The sequence below is a fragment of the Archocentrus centrarchus genome, chromosome 16 (assembly GCF_007364275.1).
Source record: "Archocentrus centrarchus isolate MPI-CPG fArcCen1 chromosome 16, fArcCen1, whole genome shotgun sequence".
NCBI classification, from domain to species: Eukaryota; Metazoa; Chordata; class Actinopteri; order Cichliformes; family Cichlidae; genus Archocentrus; species Archocentrus centrarchus.
Genome location: NC_044361.1, coordinates 5029557 through 5050962, shown reverse-complemented (window position 1 = coordinate 5050962; position 21406 = coordinate 5029557). Strand labels below are relative to the sequence as shown.

At 41.8% G+C, this 21406-nt stretch overlaps 1 protein-coding gene across 3 annotated transcripts in view; it reads left to right on the top strand.

The window, feature by feature from the left end:
- sema6cb (semaphorin 6Cb) overlaps nucleotides 1–21406 on the top strand; it is a 132182-nt gene that overhangs the window by 43803 nt on the left and 66973 nt on the right. For 2 of the 3 annotated variants that reach the window (XM_030749727.1, XM_030749725.1), the window contains exon 3: nucleotides 1371–1544. The gene's annotated coding sequence lies outside the window, so the exon portion shown is untranslated. The remainder of the gene's footprint in view (nucleotides 1–1370; nucleotides 1545–21406) is intronic. The other variant, XM_030749726.1, reaches the window with a different exon arrangement.

Genomic DNA, 21406 nt, shown 5'->3' with positions numbered 1-21406 from the left:
TGGGAAAGCAATGCAGCTCATCTGCTGCGCTGTGTGTGTGTGTGTGTGTGTGTGTGTGTGTGTGTGTGTGTGTGTGTGTGTCAGTGGACAGGCTTTATCCATGGCTAAGGATTTGAGGAATCACTCTGCGGTCACAACCTCCACCCACCCCTTTAACTTGAGTGCCATGTGGATGTAGGTTTATGTAGATTAAGAAGTCATTTTCTTAGGAGGAAAGCTTGGTTACGGGAAATTCATGCACTTTCCATTAGTCATCACTGGGTATCGGAGATAACTTCTTGTGTGTGTGTGTGTGTGTGTGTGTGTGTGTGTGTGTGTGTGTGTGTGTGTGTGTGTGTGGGGGGGGGGGGGGGGGGGGGGGGGTGCTGAATTTGGGATAATGGATTTACAGGGAAGTTCGTCTGTCATTAATTCTCTTCAGTGTGATTATGGTTTTGCTATGGAGAGGTTGGGTAAAGGATGACTGTACAGTTGGAGAGATGAACTAAGTAGAGAGCAGCAGTGGTTTAAACCCCCAGCTGTGCTGCATGAATGAGTCTCTTGAACAGAGAATGGCTTCAGGCGAATGAAGAAAGTTTCAAAGTTCTGACCAGTCTGGATAGATGTGAAAAAAGCTCCCAGCAAACACGACAAATACTAAAGCTCCTAAATAACCACTAGAAAGGGGGGAGGACTATTCACACGGTTAACTTGGTTAATGCTGAGGTAATACGGTAACATTATGCAGATCAGAAATAAAATGAGGATGTACCCCCCTAGTTTTCAAACTCTTATTCTCGTCCATTTTTGTATTTTGCAGCAGGTATCCTGAGGTGCATCAGTGCTGCTGTTCTACATAATATTACCTCCATATTGTGTTACAAAAAACAAGTTTTAGATGAAGTTCCCACACAGTTTACCATAAGTGTGGGCATGTTAAACCACAAGGTGCATTTGGTTCACATTTTGTGTATACATGCAAAGAGTGTGGGCAGAGGTTTGTGCATGAATGCTGAATAATCATGAAATTGTTTTTATTTATTTTTTTTGTAATATACATACTTTGATATTGTTTTATAATGCTGTGAATGCACACTCATTGTATAATAAGAATGAAAGGAAGAAAAGACAGGATAGGGAAGGAACTGTGATTCTTCAAGAGCCATAAAGCTGCTTGCCTATACCTACCACAACCCAGCACATCTGCTTCCATTTTTGCTTGTGTTAGTTGTGATGTTATGACAGCAGAGAGACTGAGGAGTTTACACTGAGAGCACATGGAGCCCTGCTCCGTGGGATCTCTGTGGGTCAGTGGTCCTGATTAAGCAACTCCAGAGGTTTATGCTGCTTTACGGTCTTTTTTTTTTTTTTCTTTTTCTGTTTTCTTTAAGGAAGTTCACTGAAGACTGAATGTGCTCGAATGGAAGACCCCAAAGAGGCTTTTAACCCTTAAAGGCCCACCAAACCTCATCTACTTAACCCTTTCTGACTGCGCCGGCTCAGGTTCTTTCCTGAGAGGAGGAGGAGCAGAGATTGGTGGATTGCTCGACGTGACAAACCTGTTTGTAAGTGTTTGACCTGCTTTTTGTTTAAGGAATTCCCAATCTGTGCTCAGTATAATATCTCAAAATATTGTCAGTATTCTGGTTAAGGCACCTGAACAACCGGTTTCACCCCTTTGCGTTTCTCTGTTATTTAATAAGCAACTGTCAAATGGTTCATCGGGTTTTCCCCAACATACATTGATTGATTGAGAGTGGCAGCTTGATGGCACCATTAGCAAACAGCCGAACAACTGCCATCAGATTGAATTTAAGAATTTGATTTCTATGCTAAATTCTGATTACAGCCCTACAGCGCAAATCACCAATTTGCCTCGAAGGCCTTTATGATCCGTAGAGCATGCAGCATCTTCTGCTCTTAGATGCGTAATTGAGACGAGAAAAGAAAATTCCCCTGAAAAACATCCAGAGGAGAAAAAAGGAGATAATGGTTACAGATAGACTTGCAGTAGATGTTTTATGCATATAAATAGTAATACGTTAAGTTAATAATGATCACATTTTACATTAAACTCTTCTGAAATACCCGTCCGTGCTGCAAACTCTTTCAGATGCATAATTCCACACCATTTTGTGTATTGCTGATGAATGTGGGAAATAATGACACATTTGTCTGCCGTGAATTTGTGTGCATAAAGTTCATACCCTGTGAGGCTCAGATTGGCTAGAGTAATAAGGGAAAACCATTTGCTAGTTAAGAGCCTGATTGTATGAGGCAGTGCAGGTTATGATTTCATTTTGTGTTTTTCCAAAAGCAAAAAAGACTCGAGGGCTTTCAAGCAAAGCTCGGCCTCTCATAAACAGGTAGACAAATAAACGTGTAAAAATCGTTTGTAACTCAAACACATTGTTTTCCTGGGGTTGGCAGGGGCTTTGTCCCCATGAGCTGTTATTTACGATGATCTGACACTATGAATGCTCACATTGGACTCTTGATCTCTTTATTCATACCACCTTTCAAAGCTCCACTGTGGTGTGATCCCTCTTTTGGCTGGCTCTGCATATGTGCAACATGGGACCATTGTAAAGTGTTGTGCGTCAGTCAGGATGAATGGGAGCCCACCGCTCTTGCATTGCACTATGCTGACAGCGGGGAAACAATACAGGATTGCTTGGTTAGAAGGTTGAGTACGTAGGAATTAGACTGTTGATGCTGAACTGGATCACTGGCATCGTGGTGGCATGAGGGGCCCCGATGTGGACAGCCATTTTCTGCCTGTCATTATCGATGACACAAAGACGTATCAAAAAGGGTGAAATGGGACAGAACAGCAGTCAGTGCGGGTGCAAAGGCGTGAAACATGATCAGACCACTCTGGTGAATAGAGGTATTATCGTGCCAAAAAATGTGAGCGAGAGACAGAGAGAGAGATGTGAGAGTGACTGGCATTGCTTTCATATCTTGTCACCTACTCACTCGACAATGCAAGCGCTGTGTCCTTTCCGCTGTAAGTGAAGCATAGTTTGATGCATAGTTTGGATGTATGAACATTTGTTCATGGCCCACATGGATTGCAAGAAAAACAGAAAGGGTCTTTGCATGCCAAACTCCAGGCAAATCCTGCCCTCTGTCTTCATTTGTACAACTTTAGCTCAGTGCCTCCGCTCGTAAATTCTCAAACCTGTGTGATATGAATGATGAGCACAGAGGGGTTAACATTTTTGGAATTGTCTTTTTTTCCCCCCCGATTCATTCCAATAACACATTAACATTGTTTCACAACCCATCACTTCTCTGCGTGACCCTTGTTTTAGCACCTGTCTCTTCAGCTACAAGTAAGGAAAGCTGTCTCCAAATCAGTGCCACACTGAGAATGCAGCTGCCTTAGTTTCCTTCTTTTTATTTTAAAACTAAACTGTGGAATATTTTTCGGTGTGTTCTTGTCTTTGCTAAAAAAACCTGACATGGTTCGGGAGAAAATGTGACATACGTGCTGGTTCACATTTTAACCCAGGGTGCTGCAATGTGATTTGTATGGGAGTCATCAGGATGCCCCCCCCCCCCCCCCCCCCCCCCCGTGTGTATTTCTTTTCTTTTCTTTTTTTTGTCTGGCCCTCTGATAAACTCCAGTTAACCTCTCTTCCTGCATGTCCCGAGGGCTTGAATCTTTGTCAGTGCCCTAATTTTCTCCTCCTTCTCCTTTCTCCCATTTTCAACCCGAGTTGTGCTCTTGTTCAATGTTAAATGAAGGCATGGCCACACTTGGATGTGCTGTGACAAATTGGCACACAGGAGGCAGATGGTGATGGGGAGGAGACTGGTTGTCATGCCATTTGCTGCAACGACATGAATTGATCTCCGCGCCACAGAGCAACCGCACAGGCTTCACTTGTGTAATCCTGACTTTGGTTACCCCATACGCGTGCGTGTGCACAGACACACACAGGCACACACATGCCACACTACACCAGCCTTCCGTCCCCATTAGTATCAATGATGTGTGCAGTGGAGGCGCTCGCTAACTGTCATAGGCTCTTTGCTTGGATCCGCTCAGAGAGGCAAAAGGATGCTCAGGGATTTTGACAGAGAGACAGAGCTCAGAGTAATGGTAGGCCGGTGGGACTGTGGGAGCGTAACAAAGAGCCTACTATAGGCATAGCATTGCCGGTGCACTCTACGTGTCAGCCAGCTGTTCTATTTACAGAGCTGCTGTCTTAACAATGTTTGCCCGTGGGGCTTTGGTGCAACTCAACTAAAATCCCCATGGGTGTTTTTCATTGCAACATGACTTCTGGTAAGATCATAGTTTGCCTGACAGGACTGGTGTTGCTCATTAGGCTGTATCCAAGGAATGTTAAATTTGTTCCTCAATTGGGTTTTATTTGTAGTTGCATTGGACAGGGGTTTTTTTTTTTTTTTTTTAAATATCCATCTTAGCCTAATTTATGTAGGTATACACAGAAGAAAAATATCTCTGCTTAGAGTGAGTGGAAAATTAAAAATGAAGCCAATATTACTTTGTAATGTTGGCACTCTTGACCCTTGAGCAGAAAGGTAAAGGGTCAGTTGTGTATATTAACAAATGGTCAAATCGGTTTATTTATATAGCACATTTAAACAACAAATGGTGACAATTGTGCTGATAAATATTATTATTCACCTCAATATGCATATGGGCGGTCTTTGTTTGTCCTTCAACCTCTGTGATTCATTAGCAGCAGACAACTTAGTGCATCGCCCGAAGTAAGCATGCATGACTGCGACTGTTGCCACTATGACTGTTATTTATTTGGAAAGCGGGCATGTCAGCAGCACAGGATTGTTCCCTGTTGTTGTAAAGCCAAATCTTTGGGTCCCTTCCCTAAAGAAGCTTTTCACTAAGTCGGCACCCTAAATGTTTAGAAGAGAGCACCACACGTTTCTGCTATTTCTTTCTGTATGTGCAGCAGAATACACATACAGCATTGTTGCATGAGCCCAGTGCTGTCTGTGGTATCACATCTAAAATGCACCGTTCACTGGCGATAATCAATTCACGCTTAAATTTAAATTTTACGTCCATCACAGGGCGAGAGGCAGGGTACACCTTGTACAGGTTGCCAGCCTGTCGCAGGGCTAACAGAGAGACAGACAACCATTCACACCTATGGGCAATTTAGAGTGACAAATGAACCTAACCCCAGTAAGTGCATGTCTTTGAACTGTGGGAGGAAACCGGAGTACCCGGAGGAAACCCACGCAGACACGGGGAGAACATGCAAACACAGAAAGGCCGGGGCCAAGGTGGATTTGAACCCAGACCTTCTAGCTGTGAGGCAGCAGTGCTAACACCACACCACTGTGCTGCCTCGATTTTACATTTTGTTTAAAAACATTAGCGGTGCAGATAAATAATCGTTTTATGTTTTCTTGTTCATTACTCAGCAATAAACATCCAACCACAAGTGCAACCAGCTTGTTCGGTGTGCACCACCTCTACTTTATTGTCTGCAAGCGAATATCTCTGTGTTTTACAAAAAGGTTAAACGTTATGATTTTTTTTTTAGAATTACAGAACTCCTGAGCAAATTTAACATGCTTGAATATGCAGCTGTAAATGAATCTGCTTCCGTTATCGCTGCGCCTCCTGGTGGATACAAAAACCAAAGAAACAAACAAACAAAAAAAAAACCTGAACAAATGAAACACTGAAATAAGCCAGATATCAACCTTTATATATCATCCGAGTGAATTATCAGTTTTTATCTTCCACTCAGTGGCAAGAACCAGTGGGAGATTTTGAAAATGATGTGCTGGGAGTCAGGTGCTCTCCAACCGCCCGGCCAGCTGACAGCTGGCGACGTGAGCTGGCTGTTAGACCAGCAGGAATGAACATCTCTGAAAGAACTGGAGCGCTTCTGCTGTTAAGCCATATCTTGATAAATCAAGCAGATATTTACACATCTACATTCTTGCTAAAAAACCTCATAAAGGTTTTTGTGTCACAGAAACGGTAATATTTCAGACTTTTTGGCCACTCTCTTCTGCCATTGCCGCTTTTGAGTTTTGCTGTGCAATGAATTGGAGGATAGGCTGGGCCGGCTCACTGTGATGTAATCTGCCTTCAAATGCGGCCTTTGAAGGATGCAGCCCCTGAATTTCGATGCACGTCTCATGAGCTCTAACAGACAATGGGGCTTGCCAGTAGCCATTCAGCATATCAAATTTACTGGCAAACTTCTCACAGGATGACCAAACACAACGTTACTGGGGCTGAATCCAATAGGCTTCTGGATCATCTCTCTAGCTGCCAGCAACATTCAGGGCAAACTCTCCTCGCAGTCACCCTTCAGTTGGACACAGTATGTATGTAATATGGACCTGAGAATATTTTAAAGCTCCCTGCTCTGCGCATGGTAAGTAGCGGACTGGGTATGTTTTACCTGCAACTGTTTCAGTACTCGAGCAAACAACTGAGGAAGAATGTGACCTTTCATCTGACTGCATGACCCTAGAAATACCAAAGATTGAAATAAAGTGAGTCAAAGCATGCAACACACAGACACACACCTTGTACTATGTAGCAAATAAGCTGCAGGATACTTGGTACTCTGGCACATCACTGTCAACAGCTTGCTCCAGATTTAGACGGAGGAAGGAGACCCACACAGACAATAATCAAATCTCCAAAGGGCTACATTATAGCTGGTATTGGATTCAGTGGGGCAAGCTTCAGTGTCTGGTTAGGCTTACTTGTGGCCTGGCATGTGTGACATGACTTTATGTGGGGCGATGCATCTTTTGTTCTAGTCGTGACCAGAAAAAGTACATCAAGATCCAGTCATGGACTCTTAGATGGCCCGACTGATCATGAGAAACCTGTAAAACCGCATGACGACAGTCTGCTTGATCCAAATAAACCTTCCACTGATTAGTCAAAACATTTGGGAATATGTATTAATGTCCTTTGGGTGCCTCAATAAAACGCCACAGATGCTAGCACATTAAAAACCGCCATGCAAATATCAATCTGTTGTAATTAGTCTGATTTAAAGTTCTTAGCCATGATTGCCACTGTTTATATCTAAACACATAACTTTTGTAAGTAAAAAGCAATCTGCTAGTCACATATGGCTGTAAATTAAGTTAACCGTTAAAAATACAGGTTTTCCAAATGAAAGGGGATCGTTAATGGATCTGATTTTCTTTTCATTATAAAGCCTGCATTCAGTCTGTGGGCGAGAGGATGGGATAATTGCTGGCTTTAGCGCTCCTCACCTGGAACGTGACAGGATAACTTTCCCACGGTTGTTTAATATTCAGTGAACCGGCGAGCCCTAAGCAGGGGATATCGATCAGCAGATGTGATGTATTCCCTGCATTCCTAACAGGCATCTGTAGGGCAAAGATCTCAATTGGCTGACTCTCCTTTCATGATTTTCCTCAAGCAATGAATTATTTTTCTTTTTTTACAGATCACATTTAATCTAGTATTCAACAGTGTTCTGATGAGCTTTATAACTACAGAGAGAACTAAATCGACTTTCCTCTGAAACATACCTCTCAGACTAATATTCGGACTTCAAAGCAACTTTTTGCTGACTTTTATGTTTATCAATGGCTAATTAACTTCACATGGGAAAGCAGAAGTGATGCAATTTCTTGGGGCTAGCTTAACTAGCCAGCTTAGCAGAAATAAAAGTACAAACCTCACACAGCAGCTGTGTTTTATGAGATGTCCACACACTATTAGACACTCAGAGATGCTGGACAGGAGCCAGTTTGTCAGTTTGTTACGAGAACGCATGCAAGTGCATTTGCGTGTCCGTGCTTAAGCACAGCCAGCAATCTGTGAGGAGAAAAACAACTCTCTGTTTGTGATAACAGCTCTTTCAATGTCAGAGCAAACAGTCTGCTGGCCTCACTCCCCACAACCAGGACTCGTGCTCACGTTTGCTATATTCACACCGAAACAAAAAGCTTCCAGAACATGGAGTGCAAAAACAAACCTGCAGCTAGGTTTAAATAAATCATCTCCCTGTAATGGGAAAGAAGTCGCACTCAAAGAGCGTAACTGCTTCTACAGTGTCAGCAAACATGGCTGCACCCCTGCCGTACACCACTCAGGCTAAACATCTGTGTCAAGAACAAGATTCAAGTGATGTGGATGTGTGCTTTACTTTGCCCTCAGTTCTCACATCGCTTAAGTAATTTTATCCCTGTGCTCAGGTTGGAAACATTAAGTGAATTTGGATAATGAAGGTTGGATTACTTGACGTTGAGGTGAAAGTCAGGAAGACCTCGAAGGCTCGACTCAAGGCTGTTTATAATTACAATTCAAATGAGCAAAGGGTCAAAAGCTTTTCTATTTTTCTTTTTTTTTGTCTTAAACAACAAGTAAAGGTCGTACAATAGTGACTCTTATTTTAGAGTAAGTCTGGATTTAGGCATAATTTATGGAAATGCTCTATGCTATTGAATAATGTTTACTTTGAGGGCAAAGCCAAAATTAATTAAATTATAATAAAGTTCATATATTTGCCCATTAAAGTTCTGTCACTTTCACCCTTCAGATAACTCCTGTGCACATTAAAATTGATCTGTTTGGACAGTTGGCTGGAATCCAAAAGAGCTGCTTGAGATGGAATAGGATCTCTGAATTTTAGCTTTCGGCTGTTTGCACTTGTCAGCTTGTACGTGTTTGCCAAATTGAAATAGCGATTTGTTTGTTTATTTATTTATTTTATTTTTTCCGTGCCAAAATCGGTAGTCGAGGAAATTCTTCTTGTAACATATTAGCTTTGGATTAAAGCAATGGCTATAGGCTATTTGTTACATAAGCAACATTTTGGTTCAGAAGATCCCTGAATGTACGAGCTACAGGTTTAATTATTCATTACATGTTTTGTGTGAGGCTTGTCTGCATCAGGCCATAGCCAGAGTGCACGTTTGAGTGCATCAGAATCATAGACTTCAGAGTTTGAGTAGTCTAGCTGTGCTCTTTACCAAAACACAGAGAATTGCGTTGTGGATAGTATTAGATTCTCAGCCAGTGCAAGTAGATCAGAAAGCCACAGAGCCCCCCCCACCCACCCACACCCACACCTCTTGCACAACAGCAGTAGATGTAGCAGTCTCAGACCTGCCTTCAGCCAAAAGACTTGAAGGAGAGACTGAAGCAAGCCTCAAAGCCTTGTTTTTTTTTAATGACAGGATGTGCTCCGTCATTGAGAAGACTGATTAAAAGCCCTTTGTATCACAGTCTGGGCGGCAGTAGCATATGGCCCGAGGGCTTAAGCATAGAAAAGAGAGATCTGTAGTACCAAATCACTGGGACGGAAGCAGGGAAATAAAGCCACGGAGATTAAAGTGAATCTGCTTCATTCCTCTGCTGGAGAAATTGCTCATAGGTTTTTAGTTTTGGATTACAGTGCAGACCAGTGCATGTGTTGAAGCTGATTGCAATTGTAACTTAGTTGTCTTATATGACAATATTCTGTACATACACTTCAGATTAGGGTAAAATAATTTCAGGATGCCAGCCATCATTCTTTCTAGTCATGTATACACGGTTTCCCCCAGGCCCTGCAGGCTCTGGGCCTCAACTGACCCCTGGTCTGGGTCTACGTTTTAACAAATTTTGAATTTTACAGCTCTGAAGTTAGCTAATATACCCTTTTAGGATAATGTTAATATGAACTATTATTGCATATATATGGGCAGCACGGTGGTGCAGTGGTTAGCACTGCTGCCTCACAGTTAGAATACCATCTGGAAGGCCTGGGTTCGATTCCACCTTGGCCCAGGCCTCTCCCTCTCTCTGTGTGGAGTTTGCATGTTCTCCCCGTGCTTGCGTGGGTTTTCTCCGGGTACTCCTGTTTCCTCCCACATTGCAAAGACATGCACTTACTGGGGTTAGGTTAATTGGCTAATCTAAATTGCCCATAGGTGTGACTGAGTGCGTGAATGTGTGTGTGAAAGGTTGTCTGTCACTCCGTGTTGGCCCTTCAACAGGCTGGCGACCTGTTCAGGGTGTACCCTGCCTCTCGCCCTGTGACAGCTGGGATAGGCTCCAGCCCCCCCGCGACCCTTAACAGGATGTGCGGAAGCGGATGGATGGATGGATGGATTGCATATATAAAAGCATTTATTCCTGGTATATACAGTACCAGTGTTGGTACTGCATTTTCACAGCATTCCTTTTCCTAAAGCTTTTTAACTTAATTTGTTTCTTCTTAAAGTAAATATGGATCTCTTTTGCAATTCTTTTAAAAGCATTTTAGTTTGGAAACTTCTGCCTGGCTGCCGTCCCATGTCCAAAGTTTGGAAATTCAGGATATTTATTAAAAAACAAACAAACAAAAAAACCTCCTACAGTTTTCGTATTTCAGAGAGTGTTTATGTGTTTGGGTGCGTACTGTGCGCACATGTCAAAGACTCGTAAGCAAACCTAAAAAGACAAATGACAACTGTTCTTCCTCACGCGCACTTGAGAGTTCATCAAGAGTGCTTGCCTTTGCTCTCGGGCTTTTACTCGATACTTTCAGGTTAAATTCAGGAACCTGTTGCACTGTTTCAGGGAGCTGCTGCACTTCAGTTGTAACAAAAAAAGAGGTTCTTAATTTAAGCTTGTTCAACTCTTTGGATGGAGAGAAAGTCTTTGCTCTAAATACATGTTGATTGTGAAATGCATTTGTAACACTGGTGCTCATTAATATGTCACAGCTTTGAAATATACAAACTTGTCAATCAGAAGAACTGCAGAAAGTATGAACTTGTATGCTTCAGAAATAATCCAGATATATTCCTCTAGTGCTAACCTGCAAACTCTCTCACTGTCCCTCTGGATATTGTGCAGGTTTGTGTTTAAATTAGCTCATGCATATTACAGTTATTTCAGTGAGTTTCTCCTACCTGTCTCTTTATAATTTTTTTTTTTTAACGTTCTGGCTTTCCCGAGTTTGAATCTGAGCTTGAATTTTTCTGTACTTTCATCTTGCTAGATTTTGCACCTCTGAGATCTGAAAAATCTCATTGCTGTTCTTGTTTTTTGAGGCAAGTGATGATGTCAATTATTAAGATACAATCATTTTTTATAGCGCTCACACTGCTTCATCAGTACCCAGCACATAGTCTTCAATTGAAGAACAACATGGCACTCGCTCCACAGAGGCTCGTACATAATGAAAAATATGCAGCAGTTGAGCATCAAGGTCATTGTCGAATGGGATTTCTCAAGAGGGCTGAAAAGTCATCTACAGAGTGAGCAAATAAGGCCAGGTGGCTGATGAACTCCAGGAATAGTTTGACAAACCCTATCGCCAGTGACAAATTAAAGTGTCAGCGGCCGGCCTATGTGGCATCACATTACCCATGTTATTCTGTGATAAGTCCCATTGCCGAGCCAGCAGCAAATGGCTGACTGCAAAACAGCCTGAGACAGCTATGAAGACAGAGGTACAGTAACAGGAGACCTGGGCAGATGCTTGTCTCTGAGTATTGATTGGACCAGACGTCCAGACGACTTTAACAGCCACTGACGCAGACTGTTGAGCTAGAGTGGCGGCTGCCTTTTCCTTCTTCTCACATCCGGCTGAAAAGGGAATAACATTTTGTTAGATGGCACCAGCTTATATGTTAATGTTTCCTGCGTACATATACCCTTTTTACACATATTTGCCAAGGAGCCATTATGTTAGTCTGAGACACAGGAAGCTTAATAATGCCTTTTCGTACAGTGCTAATGTGCACAGCACGTTTCCTTGTTTTTTGTGTTGTTGTAGGTTTGCGTCCTGAGTTCACTGCTGGACTGCACATAAATAATAAGTAACTGCTATTATTCTCACAGAGGCTGGAAGATTTATTGTAATATGGGTACCATTTAAGGTTGTTAAGAAGCAAGATTCATGATTACTCATGGGAAAAGTAGTTTATCACAGACCGTAATCTTTAAACACAAAGTTTAATGAGTCAGCTGTTGCCACACATTCAGTTGTAGTAAGTTAACATGAAGCTAACATGTAGCTCCATGTTGCAGGAGAACTCGTGAGCTGCTCTCTGGGATGTTAGCGGTGGGGTTGTGTGAAGGAGAAGAGAGATGCAAATATTGGCATGGCTTTAAGGAGGAGATGGTTAATGTAATGCTACTTCAAACTATACATATTATATGGAATTAAGTTCAGAAGTCATTGAACCACTCATCCTATCCTTAGTGTTCATAAAGCACCAGAAATAGGCGATGGTAGTGTGTCCAAATCTAGTTAAAAAAAAGGGTGTATTTTAAATCACGTTTCTGTTTCTGCTGTTTCTTCTCTGACTTTCATTAAGAAACTTATAATAAAGAAGTTTCTTTATTATAAGACGAGAATAGTTCTAAATGAGTCAACTCTGTATGAAAGTGATACAAAAATATATTCACCAAACAGCAGTGGCTGCCAATTAATTTAAATAAATATATATGAATTATGACTATTAGATACTATTGGGACTTCCAGGTCATACAGTCAACATGACTGTCTGTGTGAGGATGGAGGACCTTTGACTTTGGCTACCAAAAGATGTCGTACATCATCTAACATGCCACTATGTATACAAGAATTACTCTCCAAGTACACCCTTTTTTTTGCGCTCATACACAGACAAATTCAGCCTCGTGTCAGGGCAGCGGTAAGAGTAATGGCCCCAGGTCTTCTACTGAACACAGACTAATGAGAATCTCAAATACGACAAGCAGAGTGCATTTATCACGCACTCACACTTAATGACACCACCACCCAGGCTCAACTGCATGCTCATGGCAGTATCTAGCCCCTTTATAGATGGCCCCGTTTGTCCCTCCACTTTCCTATTATTGTAGCTGCCTGGTCAAGCCTAGTGGATGGATGAAAAGAGAGCAGGGTGGAGGTGGGGGGAAACATAATCAGACTCTGTATTTGCAGGTAAAAGATTAGCTTCCTTTTTTTTTTTTTTTTATGTCTTTCTCTTTTAATTTATGTCGTCCTGGGTTTTTTTTTTTTTTTAAACACCTCCCTCCCAGTGTGAATTGGTCTATTCTCAACTTCTTTTATTCTCTTTGTGTCTGTTTCTCTCTTGTCTCTAAAAACTGAAAATGCAGATGAGTGGAACTCTGCAGCTGAGGAATGGTGAGGGAGTTGACAGATGAATGCTACATGCACGACTTTGATCTTCCTCAATGAAGTGTTGTTTTATTTGTGGGGTGACATGGAGCTTTGTACAAGGACTATTGACTCGAAAAGCTTTAGAGATCTGCCTGTCAAAGTAACATGGATTTTCAAACAATTAGACACCAGGCAGCAGACATCAAGCAGTGTATTTTCTATGTATATTCAGTCATTTGGAAAAGCTGACCATTTTAGGCAAAAGTCTCATTTGAATATAACCATGTTCTATAATATCGCAGACTGATAAAGATTAGTGCTCACTTCAGTAGTTAATGTCACAGTAGAGAGAATTCATTCTAAATACAATACCCAATGCATTGATATTTATGTTAGAAGGAATGATGATTAGAGCTCTAATTAGTTGGACTTCCAAACAAGCCACACTGCCTCTAATGACTGCTGGGTATTTAGACAGCGATAAGAGCTTATCATCCTTAAGTGCTGGAAGGGCAACATTATCTAAACTGAGATCCAGGCCATGCTTTAACACTCAACTCAGACACATGCACTAATGCAAGCAGTCAAAAGTCTTATTCAGCATAATGCTCAGAGATGGTAAAGGGGTTGTGTTGTGGACAATGGTGACTTCTGTCCCCCAATGCTGCCTCAGAGTGAATTGGTTAAGATTAGTAACTGGTGCTGATTATTGGTCACCAGGTCTATTTCAGAAGGTTTATCAGCTAAGCAGAATAGGTTGCTTTTCAAATCTGACAGCTTTGGGCAACAGGTACAAACCCTAATTGTTTGAGCAATGCTAAGTAAGGTAATGACTTCATTTAGTTTTTTGGGGGGCAGTTTAAAAAGGTGCAGACATCGTCAGCTTACTATCAAAAACAACACGTGTATGCAGCCAATCAAACGATGTCAGAAGTGATTAATCTTTTGGCCTCCACTGTTTTCATTAAAAGAACCACTGGGGGAGTGTCTGAGTCATTAACATGACTGCTACTTTGTTTTTGTGTAGCCTTCTGAGACTACCTAAGCTGCAAGGGGACATTAGATGGATGTTATTTTTAAAACTGCTGTGGCTTTTAAGGCTTTAATTGTGGCTTAAAAAAAGTTTAACCCAGGAAAAGTGGTAAAAACAAAATTCTCTGTCTCTGCTAAAAAGAGGTCAGAATCTGCAATCTATTGCTTTGCAGTTCCTCATTGTTCCTCTTATTTTTATTCTTAAATACTGAATCCCAGTGGGAAATTTCAGGGAATCCTCCAACAAGGGGCGGGGCCCAAGACCGGTCAGTTTTATATTACAGTGTGTCAAGGGGCATTATTATGCATTTGTCCCATTTGACTACTGTAAGTAATCATTAAAGTAATTAAACCCTATTATTAATTTGGTGTTGAAGCAGGACCTACTAGCCTGAAACTGAGTGGTGGAATTGATTGCCTATCTGATTCCACATCAGTAAGCTTTGAGATACTGCCGCCTCCTACTCAATAAGATTTTGACTTTCTACTGTCACTGTTCATGTCCCGTTTCTCTATTTGATGTCCTAGCTCCTGATAACTTCCTCCCATGTTCCAGGACACACTCGAGTCTTTGATGAGGTGAAAGGAGCCGCACTGCTCCTTGGTGTGTGCTAGCCCATGGCCATTGACTTGGGCAAGACGGCGTTTTTACAGCCATAAAATGAGATAAACTGAGCTTGAAAGCTTCTGGGTATTTCAGTATGTGTTAAGATGGTATCATCAGTGTGAGACGGTGGTAATAAAAGTGAGGTCAGCTGCCACCGTGGGCTACTGCCCTGAAAGGTAGCGCTGTCATGATAAGACCGCTGTCTCTTTTCATCTCTTCTTTTACTTCTAGTGTGGGATGAAGCTGACACATGGATGTCGGGTTTGAGTGGAAAAGGCGTCTAATAATTGGATGCATGCTTGCGTACGGAGAATATTTGTCCCAAAGACAATGATAAAGTATTTAATCTTCCCAGGAACAGCGAGCCACACAGGCATGATGATGCCATTATCTCTGTGAGGCACTCTCGCCAAGAAGCCTCACTCTTAGCCTTGATTTATATTTCCCTTCATCAGCATCGACCAGTCAGATTGCAAAAATCATTCATTTATAAAAGCAGGGCTCACTGCTTTTGTTCTTCCTCAACTGAAATTCACAAAATGTACTTTGGTTGCACATTTCCTTGCTAACTTTTTTCCCCCCATTCCTTGTAATCCTGTTGGGATAATGTGACAGCGATGGATCTTCTCGGTGACGGTTGTGTGATTGCCTCTGCTAACAAGGGATAAAGGCAGTGGAAGAATCTTCACAGCTATTTATCTTCCTTTGATCAATTCTCAACTACTCTGCCTTCCTCCGTTTTATCTTTTTGACTATAAATATCAGCTTTGGCACAGCTGAAATTGTGACCTCTTCTTTTATCAGGACTAACAGAAATGGGCAGGAGCTCCCCTCATTGCATGACAGTGAAATACAGATTTCCACACAAAGTGAAAACACCATTGGCTGGTTGTGGAAAACAGGTACCTGGTACCTTACCTTAAACCAGCTTTCACCCCTCATTTGAATGGCCCAAACTTTAGAGATACACCCCCTCATAATTTGCTTTTTATCAAGAGGAAACAAAAGTTCTGGTAGATGGATAATTCATGCAGGATGTCTTTCAAAATAGGAAGTGTGAAGAGTTTGAAATGCAAACGGTGAAGCAAACTAATTGGTACCACAGGGGAGATGGAGATCAAAGAACCTCTGTGTTAATAGAGAACTCGCGCTCCCTTTTCGTCCGTCGCTGAGTTAATGGACACAAAGCCACCGTGAAGTCCTCTACAGTGGTGGTCCTCGGCTGAAGCATCCTCAGTGGCAGCAAAAAAAATTTGTCTTTTGACTCAATTTGTCAGTGGTTCAGGTTTTAGCACTGACTGAGTCTTGACAAATCATGAAAATGTAAGGAGAATCTTTTGAAGAATTGATTGCCTTTTTTTTTTTTTTTTTGCATTTGTTGTCAGAGAGCTATGAGTGAGGGTTTTTATGTACACTCGTACCTCGTGGGGGTCTTTTTAAATTCGAGCTTCCTTGTGTGAACTTCACCGCCCTGCTTATTTGTGTGATGACAGCAGATTTTTTTTTTTCCCTGCATGGCTGTCTGATTAAAAACCCATATCCACTCTACAATGGTTATTTTTATTTTAGCAATAAAGCAGTTACATATACTGTATATAATAGGATCACAAGCAAGATAAGCTTCTAAACCCACCGTTTGTGTTGCTGTTTGGACAAAAAAAAGTCTAATTCTTGTGATTTTAGCCAGCTTGACATGGTTCTGCTTATGCATGAGGTTTTCCTTTTGTTTCCTAGGATTACTTTTTAACTGCCTGCTGCAATGACAGCTGAATCAGAGTGTCAATCCACCCATATAGAAAACCGTATACACAGTCAGCTCATTGTATTGCTTGGTGAGAGTGGTGGTATCACCTTGGACATAAAATGAAAAGTAGACATACAAATAAATGTGTAGGCACACCCACAAACTAAATCTGATCAGATGACTGCAGGCGAACCTCTTGGCTCCGTGCGCCCCTCTTCCAGTGAGTTTGTTTATTCACCTTAGGGAATGCATAAACATCGCCAAAGCTTTTAACCACCTGCTTTGCTTTGACTCAGAGCACAAGCAGGCAGTGGTGTCTTCGCCTTAGTTTGGCCTGAATGCCCATCACCTGGCAACAACAAACCTTTTTAATAGCTGACATCTTTCCCAGAAAAATGTATTAAAGCAATTTATTAGCATATTTAGATCCTGTCTGGTTTGTTGTGTGCTTGACCTGGGTAAACTGTGCCTGTCTGTTTGCAAATCATGAGGGATACGGGCGCCATGATGGTGTGTCAAGTGCACTGGGACAGGAGATTATATTTGCTCTTTCCTCCTTTATATCAGCACTTTCATCATTGCTTTAGTACTAAACCAGACAACAATGTACAGCATCAGAACAGGGGTGTTGTATTTCCATAATGTCCATGCAGTTGACTCAGTTTACAGGGAGAACAATGATTTAACATTCAAGAGGGTATCAATTAAACACCTGTTTGTCCTTTATGATTTATTTAAATATAACCCCCTCACACACACACACACCCCAAAAATCATCACATGATTGTGACTTTTGATTTTATTTTCACACAGTTCAATAAAGAAATGTATTTACCTTTGCCAGTCCATACAACCATACAGTACCAGAGTTTCTGCCTTCCTTTCTTTCTGCAGTTTGGATACTCAAACGCAGTCGAGGGATAGTCCTCAAGTCGATATGTTGGCTGACTTCGTCTGTGAGGTCAGACTGGAGTTCCTGAAATAGAAAGTTAAAAATGGAAACAAAAAGTGGAGAAAACAACAACAATCACCCCGCTTTCCCTCCTTTGATCTGCATTTCGCATCAGTGGCCTCGGGGGGTATCCAATTATGACGCCCTTGAGGGAATGACAGTGCTTGGATTTCTGTCAATACAGGGTTCAGGTAGTGTTTCTCAATAACATTGTGAATTATTGATGATGGAGAGATTGAAAGGAGAAGGGGGTGGTTAACATTCACTTTTATATATATATATATGAAGAGGAAAAAGAGAGATGAGGGAGCTAGGTTAGCACAGATGCCACCCAGCATATTTTATACTGATATATTTGATTAGAAGACCCGGAGGTAAGTCTCAATTTAAATGCCGTGAGGACCACAGAAGATTGAGGGTGGATCCTGACTGACAGGGAGCACAGAATGTTACTGGAATTATAGGCCTCTCTGAAGATGAATGTAAATAATTAACAGGAGGGAGACGATTGAAGAGAATTTCACTGGTGCAAGCCTGATCCTTCTTCCACTGATAGCCCTTTGGGCTTTTTTTTTTTTTTTTTAGCCCATTGCAAATAGACATGAAGACGATGGATGTTGCCTGCAGCGATTTTGCAGATCGATCAGAGAACCGTCTCACTGTCTGAGTCCTGCATAGATCCCCCTGTGTGAAGTCTGGCCAACTTGCTGTCTGTAGAAAGAAGTCCTGAGAGCAGGCCTGACTAGAGGCAATGCTGCTTTTCTCCAAGAGTGATACCCAAAGCAGTTGGTGTTAGCCAACGATATCTATCCATTCCTATTGAATGCATGCTGCTCAGTGAGACACTAATATCATCATCCTTGCTCTAGCAATTGACAGCGTACATTGTTCATCACTGAAACAGTTTCCAGACTTTTTCTCTCTCCATCAGCTGGGCTTTACTTTGATATCAGCTCTCTAAAGAGCTACCATCTAAGCTTAAGTACAAACCGCACTCTGGTCTGTGGGGATTCTGCGATGAGAAGAGAATGGAGATTTTTTTTGACATGGGGTGACAATCGATGGCCTGTGCGACAGGACAACCCATCACTTGTCTGAACTCTGCGGGCACTGAGGTTAAAGCAGCACTTTCCTGGGAGCAGGCTGAGTGGCATTGATGGCAAGGAGGGTCCCAACCTCCCCTGACAGACATGTCTCATCCTAGATGCCATCTTGCCCTCTTTCTGCCATGGCACAATGCAGACACTGTGAGAATAAGACTACATTATACTGACACTAGGCAGTTGACATACTAATCCAAGAACTAAAGGACTACAGGGACCATTGATTTTCTATTCTTGGTAAAATGCAAGAAGCCAGCCATCACTCCTCTTCGACCTGAGATGCTAATGGACTTTTTAAAATGTTGCCCCGGTGATCCCCTGGAGCCATTTTGTTTTTGCCACTGCAGGACCTTTTGAAACGCACCAAAACCCCCAGTTCCTTCATCTGACATGTTTATATTCAGCAGCTCAGCTTAGACGTCTCTGCCGTGACGAGTGTTTATACACAGCATCTGCCTGGCCAGCGACAGGTAATTATTGGAAGTCTGAGATCTGATTTAATAATGAAAGTAGAGTTAGAAACATTAATATAAATATAAACGGTTTTCCTTTAAATATTCTTAAAGATCCTTTTAGAATTGATCTTAATTGGATCTAAGTTGTAACTACACTACATTGATCTCACTCGTGCCATGTGCTGCATCCACCTAAAATCTAGAATCCACTTGTGTGTCCCGTGGGGGTTTGTTCGTTCAATTATTGTCCAGGGCTCCTTGATCCCAATTCCAATTTGCAACTGCGGCGTCTATGTGGTGACCCATTGGAAATCTAATTAGCAAAGTTTCTCCTGTCTGGGTGGGTTGAGGGCAGAGTTGAAATAACTGCCAGGTAAAGCAAAGAACTGCTGCAAACATTTGTCGAGAACATTTGCAAAGAACATTATGTGTACTTCCAGGACATTATGTTTTTCACATCATCTTTAACTGTGACTCTGTGTGGAAATCTCTGGAAGCATAGGGCGAGAGAAGGCTGCGAGCGCTCGAGAAAAACAACCCTGTGCAGATGGTGATGTGCTGTGTGATTCGTGTCATGGGACTGCAGTGAGATTGGTGGTCTGATGAACCTTCCAAAGGGAGTTTGGGGGAGGGACAATATTGCTCAGGACTTCACAATGAAATGTTTGTCTCGCCACACACACCATTCATATCATGTGTTGTTTTTCCTCCGGTTGCATTAAAATTCCCCTGCAGTTGTTTTGACAGCAAAAAAATAAATAAAAAAAATCATCAGGCAAAAAAATATTCATTAGTTTCACAAAACTAGAAAACCCAGTTATAATCTCTCATTAGAATTCTTGCATTATTCATTTTTTTCCCCCCAGTATGTGGCTTATATGTTTACTTCATAGATGTGTCCCTGTAAAATATTTAAACAGCCCAGAAAGTCCAACACAGAAGATTAATTGTTGTTGGAGCAGGTTAATGGAGGTATAAAGACGGCCACAGAGACACTAATGGAAACGGATGTTTCTTAAAGCATCTCAACTCTCCATATGCCTTCTTGCATGAATAATATAACACCATGACCCTTATTGTATATCCTGCAATCAGGGTCTGTTTTTTCTTCTTCTTCTCTTGCTCCTGTGCCTTTCTTGATAAGTGCTCTCTCTGTAAAGCTCGAATAGTTTGTCCTCAAACATACCCTACACTTGACTTATCATGTGGAAGCCATATTCTTGGTGTTATTATAGCACCCAGAATAATAGCCTATTTTGTAATGGCCTGCTGAGTGCAGAGGCTAATGTGGCTAATTGTGTCTGAAATTATCATGGAGTCCAGGGATATGCTTGCTCATTATGCTGACCAGTGTTTCCTGCAAATATGTGAGAGCTGAGACTTGTGTGGCTTCAAAAAAAAAAACTAAAAAAAAATCACAGCCAGGGTGCTCAGAGATATCCAAGTGCACAGAGGTGTGAGGTAGACTCAATTCTGTGACTCAAAAATGAGTGGATTAGCCTCCCCACAACTGAAGCACAGGTAAGGTCTGGGAATATTAGTGTGATTCTGCATCAGGATTATACTCTGCTGTTTGGCTGTGTGCAGCAGGTGTTGGCTGAAAATAGAAGTCCCAGGAGCTGACAGGTGCATGCAGAGCAATGCAGCTGATTGAGGATGAAATTGAAATTTAGATTTTAAATGTGACTTTTTATGGGATGGTTATCCTCGGCCAAGTGGGGACTGTGGAACATAAAAATTTTACTTGCAGGAGTTTATGTATGAATTTAAATGACTGCAGGGCTTCATTCATGCCAGTGATTAAAGGTCAAGATTTCTTATTGTTTTAGTCTGATTTATGCACTATCCTAGTAAAAGGCCTGAATTCTGTGTGGATTCATCTTACGAATCCAGACCTAATCCAAACGAATGTCAGATTATCAGTGGTGTGCCACAGCATACCAGAAACACTTGTCCTCCAAAAAGGCCCAACTGCCAGTGTCTCCCAGATTGCTTAACAAGTCCAGTTCATTAAAAACAAAATGATCCAAGCACTCCCATCAAACCCTAGAACACTGAGAGCACACATGGAATAGGATCAGCGCTGGCCTATATCGCTTGGACAGCTGTCAGCTCATCGGCCACCCCTCTCTCCTTAGACTGCACAGAAAGTCATTAACTGATTAGACTTTGTGTTAGGTTAAATTAAGAGAGTTCAGAGTTCCATAGGGCAGTTGATTTGTAGACACATTTTGCAGCAGACAGTGTCTTTTACTTTGTCCATTAGTGTAAAAAAAAAATTCAAAAGGGATAGCTTATGCTAATTTCCAGCTCCATAGCTTTATTTTTCTTAGACATTACTAGAGTAGATTGGGTTGATTTGCAGTTGTAAAAGAAATGTTTATCAATCTTATAACCAGCCTTGGTGCAGCTGTTCAGTTCATCCTTTGTCTAA